Source organism: Psammomys obesus, unplaced genomic scaffold (assembly GCF_907164565.1).
Source record: "Psammomys obesus unplaced genomic scaffold, mPsaObe1.curated_primary_1811, whole genome shotgun sequence".
Lineage (NCBI taxonomy): Eukaryota > Metazoa > Chordata > Mammalia > Rodentia > Muridae > Psammomys > Psammomys obesus.
Window position 1 is genome coordinate 5,942,054 of NW_026592666.1, and position 14,774 is coordinate 5,956,827.

The 14,774-nt window shown below is 40.4% G+C and overlaps 1 protein-coding gene across 5 annotated transcripts in view; it reads right to left on the reverse strand.

The window, feature by feature from the left end:
- Window positions 1-14,774, reverse strand: part of Grik1 (glutamate ionotropic receptor kainate type subunit 1) — a 379,259-nt gene that overhangs the window by 246,740 nt on the left and 117,745 nt on the right. The gene's annotated exons all lie outside the window — the stretch shown is intronic.

Genomic DNA, 14,774 nt, shown 5'->3' on the forward strand with positions numbered 1-14,774 from the left:
AAAGGATAGAAAGGCTCGGAGAGGACTAAAACACCACAAGAAGACCAACAGAGGCAACAAACCTAAGTCCATGGGAGCTTACAGAGACTGAAGCACCGACCAAAGAGCATGCATGGATTGGACCTACGCCTCTGCCGCATATGTACCTGACGGGGAGCTTGATCTTCATGTGGGTTCCCTAGTAAGTGGAGCAGGAACTGTCTGACATGGACTCTGACGTCTGCTTTCTGATCATTTCCCCCTAATGGGGCTCCCTTGCCTGGCTTCAGAGGATGAGGATGAGATCAGTCCTGACGCAACTTGATGTACTGAGAGGATTGTATGTGTGTGTGTGGGGGTGGCTCTGCTTTTCTGAGGAGAAGGGGAGGTGGGGTAGGGAGAAGAGAATGTAAGGGTGGGACAGGAAGGAGAGGAGAGAGGAGCCTATGATCAAGATGTAAAGTGAAAAAATGAAAAAAAAAGCTTAAAAAATAAAAGTTGCTTTCATTGCTTTTCTGTTCAGCCAGCTATTGAATGAAATGAAATCTTTTATGCAGCTCTCCTCATTCTCTAATTAAGTTTCCAGCATGACTTACTGAGTACCATGATCTCTATTTTGCATACAGTTCTCTAATACCAACTTTGTGATTTGGATCAGCCCGTTCACACTGCTGGAAATGCAATTTCCACCCTCCCAGTCTATATCAAGCATAGAGAGACTCTAAAGAGTCCATCATGTGAGATCCATTTCAAGTCCTATATCTTTCAAGAAATGTATTTTGGCCAATGTAGCCAATAAAAAGTATGTACAGATTTACTTTCATAGCTATAATATATAATTTGATTCCCAACCTTTCTGTAACATTAATGCAGCCAGTCTGGATGAGACCTGATAGGGTAGGGTTAGATAGAAGGGGAGGAGGATCTCCCCTATCATTGGGGGAGGAGCATATGAGGAGAAGAAGGAGGGAGGGTGGAATTGGGAGGGGATAAGGGAAAGGGTACAGCTGGGATACAAAGTAGATAAATTGTAATAATCAAAAAATTAAAAAATGATTATACAAAATAAAATTAATTTCAGGCTTCTTGTTGAAGGGACTGTGTCATTCATGCACCTAAAACTGATCTAAAAATATGAAATTTTCATATTGAATTATTGTTAAGACCTTAAACAAATAGCACACTTGGATGACATAATGCTCTAACCCTATTCACACTCTTATACTGGATGAAACATACACAGCTGGGATCAGAAGCCAATGAGTGAAAACTACCCCTTAACATACAATCTGGAGATCAGAAAGAAGACCAAGCTAGTTTAAGAGTATGGTACTAGTTCTTCCTTGTGAGATGCCACAGCTCCACTCATGTCTTCCAGATGAATGTTGGCCCAGAACTTCAACTTCATTTATTTATAAAAACTGATTTTGTGAAGTGACCAAAGAATATTTTTACATAAATGTGATAGTTATAATTGATGTGAAGCTAATATGTTTATCTTTTATAATCTAAATATTAGGGCTTGCATCTAAGAGGCAAGCTAATTGCTAATAGTATATAATCTCCCATATGAAAATGGACATCTCAAAATGACAATGTTTACACTTCTTAAATTTTGTCCTCAAGACAGGAGCCACAAGAGTGTCAACAAACTTCACTGTTTAACAGACAGTGACATGTTCTTTTGAGAACTGAGATTTTACTGTATTTAATCTGCTCTCTGACTCCCCAAACCAAATCAGAAGGTGAGCTAACATTAGAAAGTCATGGTTGGTACTTTTTATAGCATGTGTGTCCATGAGTGTTTTGCATATGTGCATGTGGGTGCTGGCAGAGACCAGAAGAGGGCACAGGATTCCCTAGAGCAGGAGTGGTAAGTAGTTGTGAGCTACCTGATGTGGGAACTGAACTCTGGTATTCTGCAAGAGTAGCACATGCTCTTCACTGCTGAGACATCTTTTTAGGCTCTCCTCCCTGAAAGGAGATTCTTAAGATGTACAGTTATTATTTTCCATCAAGTCTAGCTTTCATGCCTAGCATGAAAATGTTTCTACCAAAAGCTTCATGAGAAAAAAAGATTTAAGAATGGTGTTTAATTTAATAATACCCATGACTCTTTTTTAAAATTCTGGATTCAGAAGACAAAACAAAATGTAAAACTCTTAAAATATGATTTAAATACAACAAATATAGAAGCAAAGTCACATTATAAAGTCACAAATGATGGTATCAGCCAACTGAGGCTGATGTCTTTAGCAGTCCATGGTTGGGAAAATTGCTTTCAGAGCAGTGAGACTTCTCTAGAGGAATGAATGACATTTTCTACTTCTGAAATGATCCTATTGTAATACTGTTCTAGTTATTTCATTTTTTATGCTATCGTTCTACTGTGATTATTTGTGTATATATTAATACAAACACAAATATATATGCATATATACCCAAAAACATATACATACGTACATATAAATGTGTATGTTTGTATGTGTACTTCTCTCTGTGTGTGTATGAAAGCTACCTAGGACAGATATTGGTGTTTTAAGGTCATCAAAGACAATACTAAGACTTACATAGTACCTACAAAAAAACAGGTATCTGCTATAATGATAAAACACGGAGGAGGGGGGGGGTTCCAAGATGGCGGCGAACACAGCGCACTGTTTTGGAGAGGCAGAGGACATGAATCTCTGAAATTGGTGAGTGGAGAGACAATCGAAACTAGAATTTGGACTTTTGGGCTTTCTAAAGGGGACAGCACAGAAGAGTGAAGTGCTTGTAGATTTAGGTCAGGCGTGGACTTCTCTGAGAACGAAGTGGGGCACTTCCCTTGTCTGGGCATCCTGTGCTGGGAAGCCTGCACACAGCACCAGGCAGATGAGCACAAAGCTCACAGCCTGGGGACTAAGACAGCAGAGACAGTGCTCCAGGCCCCTTAGTGCAGCAGACGGCTGTAACCTGCGGCTGAACAACACCCCTCGGACACACGTCTGAGGAGCCCACACCCCGGGTCTCATCTAGGGCCCTCTTGCAGAGCTCCGGACCTGCAGAGCATCCCCACCCCTTCGCCCTGAGGGACGCAATCCCGCCACAAGAAGTGCAGCAGAGCTCATGTCCCTCTGGAAATCCCACGCAGCCAGAGCCAGAGCGCACACACCTCCAAAAACCCGCCCCGCCAGAGAGCATCCAACATAGGAAATCCCGCCTTGCGGTAGCGCACACACCACCGAGGAGAGCACCCACTGCCAGAGCCATAGCAACAGAGTTGTGCCAGGCCCAACCACAGAGTTCCAACCACAGAGACTCAGTTCCACAATACAATCCTTCCTGGATCCCAAATCCGCAAAGCTCAGTGCCTGGGGCCTAAGACAGCAGAGGCAGGGCTTCAGGCCTCTCAGCCACAGTGGAGAGCTATAACCGCCCACTGAATGCCACCCCTCAGAGCACACATCTGAAGAGCTCATGTCCTGCCTAGTGCCCTCTTGCCCAGCTCTGGACCCTTGGAGCACCCCACCACCACCACGGGGCCCCGCCGGAGTGCACCCACCACCAGAAACTCCACCCCGCCAGAGAGCTTGCCCGAAGAGTGCCAGCCACAGAGACTCAGATCCTCAATACAATCCTTTCCAGATTCCCAAGTCTGCAAGTGGCAGCACTGACTACACAGGGCTGCTCAGCCAGTGATTGTATGGGCCATCCAACCCCTAAGTGGCAGATAACCAGCTGAATAGCCATTAAAGCCTAGCAGACCTGCAAAAACAATACTCACCTGCAATCTTCAACAGTGCTTGCGAACCCTTAACTGCCTGTAATACCGTCAGTGCCTGCAAGGCACCCCCTCACACACTGAAGGCCTCTTCATTCTCCAACACCCTGTCCCTTAGGACACACCTACAAGCACACACTCAATCACATGCTACCCCACATTTGCCCTTCTGCGCCTGCAAACTTTCCTCCTACAGGTATAGCTGTATCACCAACGCACACACTGAAACCACTGGACCTCCTCCACTTTCCTGAAGAATTCTCCAGACACCAGAGAAAGACCAGTCTGATCTGCAGAATCCAGGAACAAACAGTGAACACTATGGATAACCAAATAGCCAGGGGTCAGCGAAAGAACACAATATAAATCAAGATATCATGGCTTCACCAGCAACCCCCCCAAATTATTGGATACTCCAACTCATCAGAAACACAAGAAAATGATTTTAAAGCTATGATTATTAGTTATTTGAGGCACATAAAGAGGAAACCAACAAATCTCTCAGAGAAATAGCCATACAGATTCAAACAGTTAAAGAGGAAACAAATAAATCTCTCAAAGATTTGGCCTCCCAAATGGAAACAAAGAAAAACGAAGTGAACAAAGCTTTTAAAGAAACACAGGCAAATATAGCCAAACAAATGGAAGCAGAAGTAGTGGCATTAAGAGAGGAAACAAACAAAAAAATAGAGACCATCTTGGAGACACAAGAGTCCACATTCAAACAGATTAAGGAAATGTTGCAAGGCATGAAAACAGAATTAGAATCAATAAAGAAAACACAAACTGAGAAAACCCTGGAACTGGAGAACTTAGAGAAAAGAGAAGGAACCACAAAGGTAAGCATCACTAATAGAATACAAGAGATGGAAGAGAAAATCTCGGGTGCTGAAGATACACTCGCAGAAATTGATAATTCTCTCAAACAAAAAGTAAAATCAGAAAAATCCCAAACACAAAACATCCAAGAAATCAAGGATGCCATGAAAAGGCAAAATCTAAGAATGATAGGAATTGATGAGGAAGAGGATTCCAGACTCCAAGGTCCAGAAAATATTTTCAAGAAAATTTTCCCAACCTAAAGAAAGAGATATTCACAAACATACGAGAGACCTACAGAACACCAAATAGACTAGACCAGAAAAGAAACTCCTCACACCACATCATAGTCAAAACAATTAATCTACAGAACAAAGAAAAGATACTAAAAGCAGCAAGAGAAAAAGGCCAAGTAACATATAGAGGTGGACCTATCAGAACCACACCGGACTTCTCATCAGAAACTATGAAAGCCAGAAGGGCCTGGGGAGATAACATTCAGGCTTTAAGAGACCACAGATGCCAACCTAGACTACTATACCCTGCAAAGCTTTCAATCAACATAGATGGAGAAAACAAAATATTCCACAAAAAAACTAAATTTAAGCAATATTTGAACAGCAAACCAACCCTACAGAAGAGACTAGAAGGAAAATTCCAATCCAATGAAAACAACTACACCCAAGAAAACATAGGTTATAGATAATTTCCCAACAAAAATCAAAAGAAAACAAGTAATGAATCACAGTAACACCACCAACTCCACAATAAGAGGAAATAACATTCAATGGTCATTATTATCTATCAACATCAATGGACTCAACTCTCCAATAAAAGGACACACACTAAAAGATTGAGTGCAGAAACAGGATCCAACATTCTGCTGCATCCAAGAAACACACCTACGCAACAAAGATAAATACTACCTCAGAGTAAAAGGCTGGAAAACAGTTTTTCAAGCAAATGGACCCAAAGCAGGAGGGGCTATCCTAATATCTAATAAAATAGACTTTGAACCAAAACTAATAAAAAAAGATGTAGAGGGGCACTACATTCTCATCAAAGGAAAAATCCACCAAGAAGACATCACAATTCTGAACATCTATGTCCCAAATACAAAAGTACCTACATTCGTAAATGAAACATTATTAAAGCTTAAATCACACATTGACCCCAACACCTTAATAGTGGGAGACTTCAACAGCCACTATCACCAAGGGACAGATCATCTAGACAGAAGCCAAACAGGGAAATAAAGGCACTTACAAACATCCTAATTCAAATGGACCTAATAGATGTCTACAGGACTCTTCACCCAAACTCAAAAGAGTATACATTCTTTTCAGCATCTTATGGAATGTTCTCCAAAATAGACCATATAGTTGGTTACAAAGCAAGCCTCAACAGATGCAAGAAGATTGAAAATCCCCTATATACTATCTGACCCCCATGGACCTTAACAACAATGGAAATAACAAAAAGCCTACACGCACATGGAGACTTAACAACTTAGTGGAGACTTAACAACTTACTGCTCAATGACAGCTGGGTTAAGGATGAAATAAAAAAAGAAATTAAAGACTTCCTAGAATTCAATGAAAATGAAGACACGACATACCCAAATTTATGGGACACAATGAAAGCAGTACTTAGAGGAAAATTCATAGCACCTAGTGCCTTTAAGAAAAAATTTGAAACATCTCATACAAACAATTTAGTGGCATAACTGAAAGCCCTAGGAAAAAAAAAAAGAAGCGGAAACACCCAAGAGAAGCAGATGGCTAGAAATAATCAAACTCAAGGCTGAAATCAACCAATTGGAAACAAATAAAACAATTCAAAGAATCAATGAAACCAAGAGCTGGTTCTTTGAGAAAATTAACAAGATAGACAAACCCTTAGCCAAACTACCTAAAAGGCAGAGAGAAACTATTCAAATCAGCAAAATCAGGAATGAAAAGGGGGACATAACTACAGACACTGAGGAAATCCAAACAATCATTAGTTCGTACTACAAAAGCCTATATGCCACAAAGTTCGAAAATCTAAAAGAAATGGACAATTTTCTTGATAGATTCCATCTACCAAAATTAAGTCAAGACCAGGTAGAAAGATTGAACAGCCCTATATCCCCCAAGGAAATTGAAGCAGCCATCAAAAACCTCCCTTCCAAAAAACAGCCCAGGACCAGATGGTTTCAGTGCAGAATTCTACCAGACCTTCAAAGAAGTGCTAACTCTAATTCTCTCCAAATTATTTCACAAAATAGAAACAGAAGGAACATTAGCAAACTCATTCTATGAAGCCACAGTCTCCTTAATACCTAAACCACACAAAGATCCAACAAAAAAGAAAACTTCAGACCTATCTCTCTTATGAACATTGATACAAAGATACTCAATAAAATACTTGCAAACCAAATCCAAGAACACATAAAAGATTTTATCCACCATGATGAAGTAGGCTTCATCCCAGGCATGCAAGGGTGGTTCAATATGTGCAAATCCTTCAATGTAATCCACCACATAAACAAACTGAAGGAGAAAAACCATATGTTCATCTCCCTAGATGCCGAAAAAGCATTTGACAAAATCCAATACCCATTGATGTTTAAAGTCTTGGAGAGATCAGGGATACAAGGCACATACATAAATATAGTAAAGGCAATATACAGTAAGCCTATAGCCAACATCAAATTCAACGGAGAGAAACTTAAATCAACCCCACTGAAATCAGGGACAAGGCAAGGCTGCCCATTGTCTCCACATCTCTTCAACATAGTATTTGAAGTCCTAGCTAGAGCAATAAGACAAGTAAGGGAAATCAAGGGAATGCAAATCGGAAAGGAAGAGGTCAAAGTTTCACTATTCGCAGGTGATATAATAGTATACCTGAGTGATCCCAAAAACTCAACCAGAGAACTCTTTCAGATGATAAACACCTTCAGCAAAGTGGCAGGATACAAAATTAACTCAAAAAAAAAAATCAGAAGCCCTCCTTTATACACAAGAAAAAAGGGCCAAGAAAGAAATCAGGGAAACAACACCCTTCACAATAGCCACTAATAACATAAAGTATCTTGGGGTGACTCTAACCAAGCAGGTGAAAGACCTGTTTGAAAAAAAAACAAAAACAAAAAACTTCAAGTCTCTGAAGAAAGAAATTGAAGATGACATCAGAAGATGGAAAGATCTCCAGTGCTCATGGATAAGTAGGATTAACAAAATGAAAATGGCAAAAGCAATTCTGCCAAAAGCAATCTACAGATTCGATGCAATTCCCATCAAAATACCAACACAATTCTTTAAACAACTTGAAAGAAAAATTCTCAACTTCATATGGAGAAACAAAAAACCCAGAATTTCCAAAACAATCCTGTACAACAACAAATCCTCTGGAGGTATCTCCATCTCTGATCTCAAGTTGTACTACAGAGCAATAATAATAAAAACTGCTTGGTACTAGTATAGAAACAGAAAGGTGGATCAATGGAACCGAATAGAAGACTCAGAAATAAACCCACACACCCATGAATACTTGATTTTTTACAAAGAAGCCAAAACCATTCAATGGAAAAAAGACAGCTTCTTAAACAAATGGTGCTGGTCCAACTGGATGTCTCCATGGAGAAAAATGAAACTAGATCCATATTTATCACCCTGCACAAAACTAAAGTCCAAGTGTATCAAAGACCTCAATATAAAACCAGATACTCTAAATCGATATGAAGAAAAAGTGGGGAAGACCCTAGAACTCATTGGCACGGGAGACAACTTCCTGAACAGAGCACCATCAGCACAGGCCCTAAGAGCAACAATCAATAAATGGGACCTCATGAAACTGAAAAGCTTCTATAAAGCAAAAGACACTGTTGTTAGAACAAAACGACAGCTTACAGATTGGGAAAGGATCTTCACCAACCCAAAATCTGACAGAGGGCTGATATCTGGAATATATAAAGAACTAAAGAATTTAAAAGGCAATAATCCAAGTAACCCAATTAAAAAATGGGGTGTGGAGCTAAACAGAGAATTCTCTGTAGAAGAGTATAGAATGGCAGAGAAACACATAAGGAGATGTTCAACATCCCTAGCCATCAAAAAGATGCAAATCAAAACGACCCTGAGATTTCACCTTACACTCATCAGAATGGCTAAGATCAAAAACTCAAGAGATAACGCATGCTGGAGAGGCTGTGGAGAAAGGGGAACCCTCCTCCACTGCTGGTGGGAATGTAAACTGGTTCAACCACTATGGAAATCAATCTGGTGCTTTCTCAGACAATTAGGAATAGTGCTACCTCAAGATCCAGCTATTCCACTCTGAGGAATATATATATATCCAAAAGATGTTCAAGTACACAACAAGGACATTTGCTCAACCATATTTGTAGCAGCCTTATTCGTAATAACCAGAACCTGGAAACAACCCAGATGTCCATCAGTGGAGGAATGGATACAGAAATTGTGGTACTTTTACACAATGGAATACTACTCAGCAATTAAAAACAAGGAAATCATGAATTTTGCATGCAAATGGTGGAAATCTAGAAAAAAAATCATCCTGTGTGAGGTATCTCAGAAGCAGAAAGACACACGTGGTATATACTCACTTATATAGACCTATAAGGTAGGATAAACATACTAAAATATGTACACCTAAAGAAGATAAACAAGAAAGAGGTCCAGGGGTAAGATGATCAATCCCCATCTAGAAAGACAAAGGGGATGGACATTGGAAATAGGAGAAAACAAGTAACAGGACAATAGTCTACCATAGAAGGCACCTGAAAAACTCTACCTAGCAGTGTATCAAAGCAGATGCTGAGACCCATAACCAAGCCTTCGGCAGAGTGTAGGGAATCATATGAAGGAAGGAGGAATTAGTATATCCTAGAGGGGACAGGGAGCCCCACAAGGTCCAAATATATCTGAGCACAGGGGTCTTCTATGAGACTGTTCATCCAATCAAGGACTATGCATGGATATAACCTATAACCCCTGCTCAGACATAGCCCATGGTAGCTCAGTATCCAAGTGGGTTCCCTAGTAAGGGGGACAGGAATTGTGTCTGACATAAACTCATGAGCTTCCCCTCTCTCCTGAGGGAGGAGCAGCCTTGCTAGGCCACAGATAAGGACATTGCAACTATCCTGAAGATACCTGATAAGCTAGGGCCAGATGGAAGGAGAGGAGGGCACCCCCTCTCAGTGGACTCAGAAGGGGTCAGGGAGGAAATGAGGGAGGGAGGGGAGGAATGGGAGGGAAAGAGGGAGAGGGCTAGAGCTGGGATACAAGTGAATGTATAAAATTATTTAAAAATTTAAAAAAATAAAAAAAATAAAACACGAACAGCAGCAGTCAGTCCAGAAAAAAAGCTGACATTTCATAATTCTATTCACATGTTGGGTTTATTAAAATGAAAGAGCTTCAAGGCTCGGACATTGAAGTGGGAGAGAAAGTCCAAATACAAACGGCATGATGTATGGAGAGCTAAACATAATGGGGTCCTGAAAGAAGAGACATCAATTTAATTCCTGGAGAACGGTTTTATGAAGAGGGATACTCTCCCTGCCTCTGCCTTTCTCTGCCTGTCTCAATCTCTGTCACGTATGTAACAACAGTAATCAAAGAAAAAAAGAGTGGGTAACTTGAAAAAGTTCAAGGGAAGGTAGCTGAGAGAGGCTGGAATAAGAAAGAGAAAAATAATTCTATTTCAACTAAAATATTTCTTTTAAAGAGTGAGAATTAGAGAAAATCCCCCTAGACCAATCTCACAAACAAAGAATAAGCCAGACTTTTTATAAACATTTAATGGTGGCAAGAACTTTCATGCCAAATGATTTAGTTCAGCATAGCATACATAACAAGGAGAATAGAAGAACCAACTATTATAAATTGAGAGCTAAGTCACAGCACATACTGCTTCTTAACTCTCTGCTGCAGAGACAGCTAAAGGAAGATGTGGTCTGCTTCAGTCTATAGGGTCTGACTTAAAAGTTCAGACCTGGTTTCTAACAGTACCATTTAAAAATTTCCACATATATCACAAACTTTCACAACAGTCTGATGAAGTCCTGTTGTTTACACTTTGTGGACTATAGACTGAGATTCTGAGCTATAGAACTTTAATGAAACTGTGCCTTCAGAGTATGTGGTGATGCTCAGATGCAGGGTTCTAACTATAGGGCCTATTTTCCCAAACATCGCCCTATTTCACTCTAGCACACATTTGACTGCTTACCCAGCTTCTACTACCCCTGTGCTTCTTTTTCTCAAGTTCCTACGCTTTTTGTGTGGGTCCCAGCCATAGTGCAGTGAACTTTGAGCTACATGAGTGGGGCCTCAACGGTGAATGTAGATTAACATATGTCATCACTCTAACATAGATTTTCCAGCCACAACAATGGACAACCGAGTGGTAGGTGTGACATGGAAGACAGCCACCAAAGGCACATTTCTTGGTAGAATGTTAGGGAGGACTGTTACTGTCTCATCCACAAACAGTTCAGTATGGGGCTTTGAAATTCAGACCAGCTACAGCCACATTGCTACCATGATGGAACAAGTTTAACAGGAGACTTAAAATATGGAAGATGTGGCAGAGTAATGAGTCAGTACGCCATTTGTTACATCACTGAAGACGGCCAGAACTATACAGCAATGCCAGGCACTGACTAACTATTCTCTACTCTCATTTCTTCTTCTTTGGGGAAGAAGATGGAAGCAACCTTGGACCCCAAATCACAATTAGTAGAAAAGTTAATTAGAGTTAATTTCTTTGACCCCCCATGAAGCTAAAAATGCCTGGAGGATTTGCACCATTCATCATTTTGAGGTTTATTTGTCACATCAGCCAATACAGTTAATACCAACAATTATGATCACATCCACTAAATAAATGTAGAGTGAATTAACCTTTAAGTTTACACAATTCCATTTTTAAATTTTCCCTTTCAAAGAGTTTTCAAATCTATAATTACAAAAATAAAGCATAGCAGTAAAATTGGGGATTCAAGAAAACGTTTTAATATAGGTGTATACACAATGCAATAATTATATTCTAAGTTCTTTAGCTACTTCCTGGTACAAAGCACATCCTCGTATGAATTCGTAATAGATGAGGGAAATGGTTTTGATTAAATTCTCAAAATGAGCATGGAACATCAACACAGCAAGATTAGGCAAGTCATGATAGGGTCCTGGTAGCTCAGTTAGCATTATATGGACTGGGCACACGTGGAATCTCCTCACTGGGGGACAGGATTTGGTGCAGGGAGGTATTATATAAGGAATGCACGGAAATTTTTAGATAAGGAAAATACGTGGATGTTGGGACTCAGAATTGAACTCAGTGCTACTATATCTATTTTTTTTTCTACTAGGAAGATGAGTGACAAAAGAAAGGCAGAGGAATTTGCATTTTAGATTTCATAATTTTCAAGAATAAGGAAGAGAATATTATTTTCAAATCAGAGCTGAAACACCTGACAAGAATTTGGGAAGCTCAGGAAAAAAAAAGCCAGAGAAGTATTAATTTCAGTTCCCAACCCTGGTGGCTTGGCTCTCAGGCACAAGAGCATAGCTCATTGTTGCATTCCAACAGTCCTCTCCCACATTGAATAACTGGAATGGAACCAAAAGCTGGCAGGAGCTGAAATGTGAGTGGGCTTGCCTCTGGCTCAGAAGCCTAATACACAATTTCCAACGTTATTGACTAGCAGTGGCAAGGAGGAGGTTTGCCATTGTGGGCCAGCCTTTTAGCGCGAGTATGCTACCATTAATCTGATATACTGTATGTATTTGAGTAATTACGGGGCATTCAAAGAAAGGCCCTGTTAACAGAGGAGGGCTTGTATTGATATTAGCAGATGAATAGAGTCTCACAAAGTAAAGCCATTTCTTTCTGACATTCTAGTAGCATTCCGAGTCAGTGCTCTTCATCCATGCCTTGGCATCATTCATGCACTTTGGGGAATTGTGTGCATGCCATACACACTACTTATCCATTATCCCTTTAAAAAATGTATCTCTCTGATGTTCAGTTTCCAGAGCTGGCCAGACCATCCAAAGCCTGTTGCCTTTTGAGGTGCAGTGTATAATTTCCTTAACTCCATTGTTCTGCTGCTATAATATGGTAGGGGAGTTGGAAGAAAAAATACAAGGAAGGAACATACAGACCTACAGAGAATGTCCAGGCTATTGCAAATTCAGGGATCTTTATGCACATTCTAGACCTCAATAGACAGGTTAAAGACTGCATTCTATGTTCTGTTCCTTCCTAATAGTTGGCTTACTTTTCTCTCAGAACTTACTGTCTTGCACCCCAAATTTTCCTTATTATAATTTATCCAAGGAATGTCTTTTCATTTTACAAATCTTCCTTTTTATGAAGTTTCTGCAAGTGTAATAGAAAAGAAAACATGACGAAAACCACTGTGGTTTTATTAGTACTTAAAAGCTATGTAATGCTATAGGTAAGACAGTAATCAGACACAATTAGCTAATATTGTTCCTGTGTTATGTCTTTTGAGCCAGTTTTGCATTGGTAGGTACATTAATCCTCAGGAACAGAACTGCTTTACTTTTTTAATTAAATTTTTATTTTTTTAATATTAGTTACAGTTTATTAACTTTGTATCTCAGCTGTATCCTGCTCCCTAATTCCCTCCCAATCCTACCCTCCCTCCCTCATCTCCTCCCTGCCCTTTTCCAAGTCCACTCCATCTGACCCTAGCTTATCAGGTATCTTCAGGACTGACTGCAATGTCCTCCTCTGTGGCCTAGCAAGGCTGCTCCTCCCTCGGGGTGGGGGGAATCAAAGAGTTCATGTCAGAAATAGTTCCTGTTCCCCTTACTAGGGAACCCACTTGGATACTGAGCTACCATGGGCTACTTCTGAGTAGGGGTTCTAGGTTGTATCTATACATGGTCCTTGGTTGAAGATACAGTCTCATAAAAGACCTCTGAGCTCGACACTGTCATCAAAACAAAACGCCTGCCTACAGATTGGGAAAGAATCTTCACTAACCCTTTATCTGACAGAGGACTAATATCGAGTATATACAAAGAACTAAAGAAGCTGAAAAGCAGCAAACCAAGTAATCCAATTAAAAAATGGGGAACAGAGCTAAACAGAGAATTCTCGACAGAGGAATATCGAATGGCAGAGAAACACTTAAAGAAATGCTCATCCTCATTAGCCATCAGGGAAATGCAAATCAAAACGACCCTGAGATATCACCTTACACCCATCAGAATGGCCAAAATGAAAAACTCAAGGGACAACACATGCTGGAGAGGTTGTGGAGAAAGGGGAACCCTCCTCCACTGCTGGTGGGAATGTAAACTGGTACAACCACTCTGGAAATCTATCTGGCGCTTTCTAAGACAATTAGGAATAGCGCTTCCTCAAGACCCAGCTATACCACTGCTAGGTATATTCCCAAAGTTTGCTCAAGTACACAAAAGGGATATTTGCTCAACCATGTTTATAGCAGCTTTATTTGTAATAGCCAGAACCTGGAAACAACCCAGATGTCCATCAACGGAGAAATGGGTACAGAAATTGTGGTATTTTTACACAATGGAATACTACTCAGCAATCAAAAAGGAGGAAATCATGAAATTTGCAGGCAAATGGTGGGATCTAGAAAAGATCATCTTGAGTGAAATATCCCAGAAGGAGAAAGACAAACACGGTATATACTCACTTATATAGACCTATAAGATATAATATACATAATGAAATCTATACACCTAAAAAAGATAAGAGAGCGGACATGGGGTAAGATTATCAATCCTCGTTTTGAAAGACAGATGGGATACGCATTGAACATTGACAGGAGTTTACTGAGCGCATTGGAAAGACTCTAACTAGCAGTGTTTTCAAAGCAAAGACTCATGACCAAACCTTTGGCAGAGTACAGGGAATCATAAGAAAGAAGGGGAGTTAGACTGATGAGGAAAGGATAGGAGCTCCACAAGGACCAAAGATATCTGGGCACAGGGTCTTTTCTGAGACTGACATGCAACCAAGGACCATGTATAAATGTAACCCAGAACCTCTGCTCAGATGTAGCCTGTGGTAGCTCAGTAACCAATTGGTTTCCCATAGTGAGGGGAACAAGGACTATTTCTAACAGGAACTCAATGGCTGGCTCTTTGGCCTCCCCACCCCCCAAGGGAGGAGCAGTCCTGCTAGGCCACAGAGG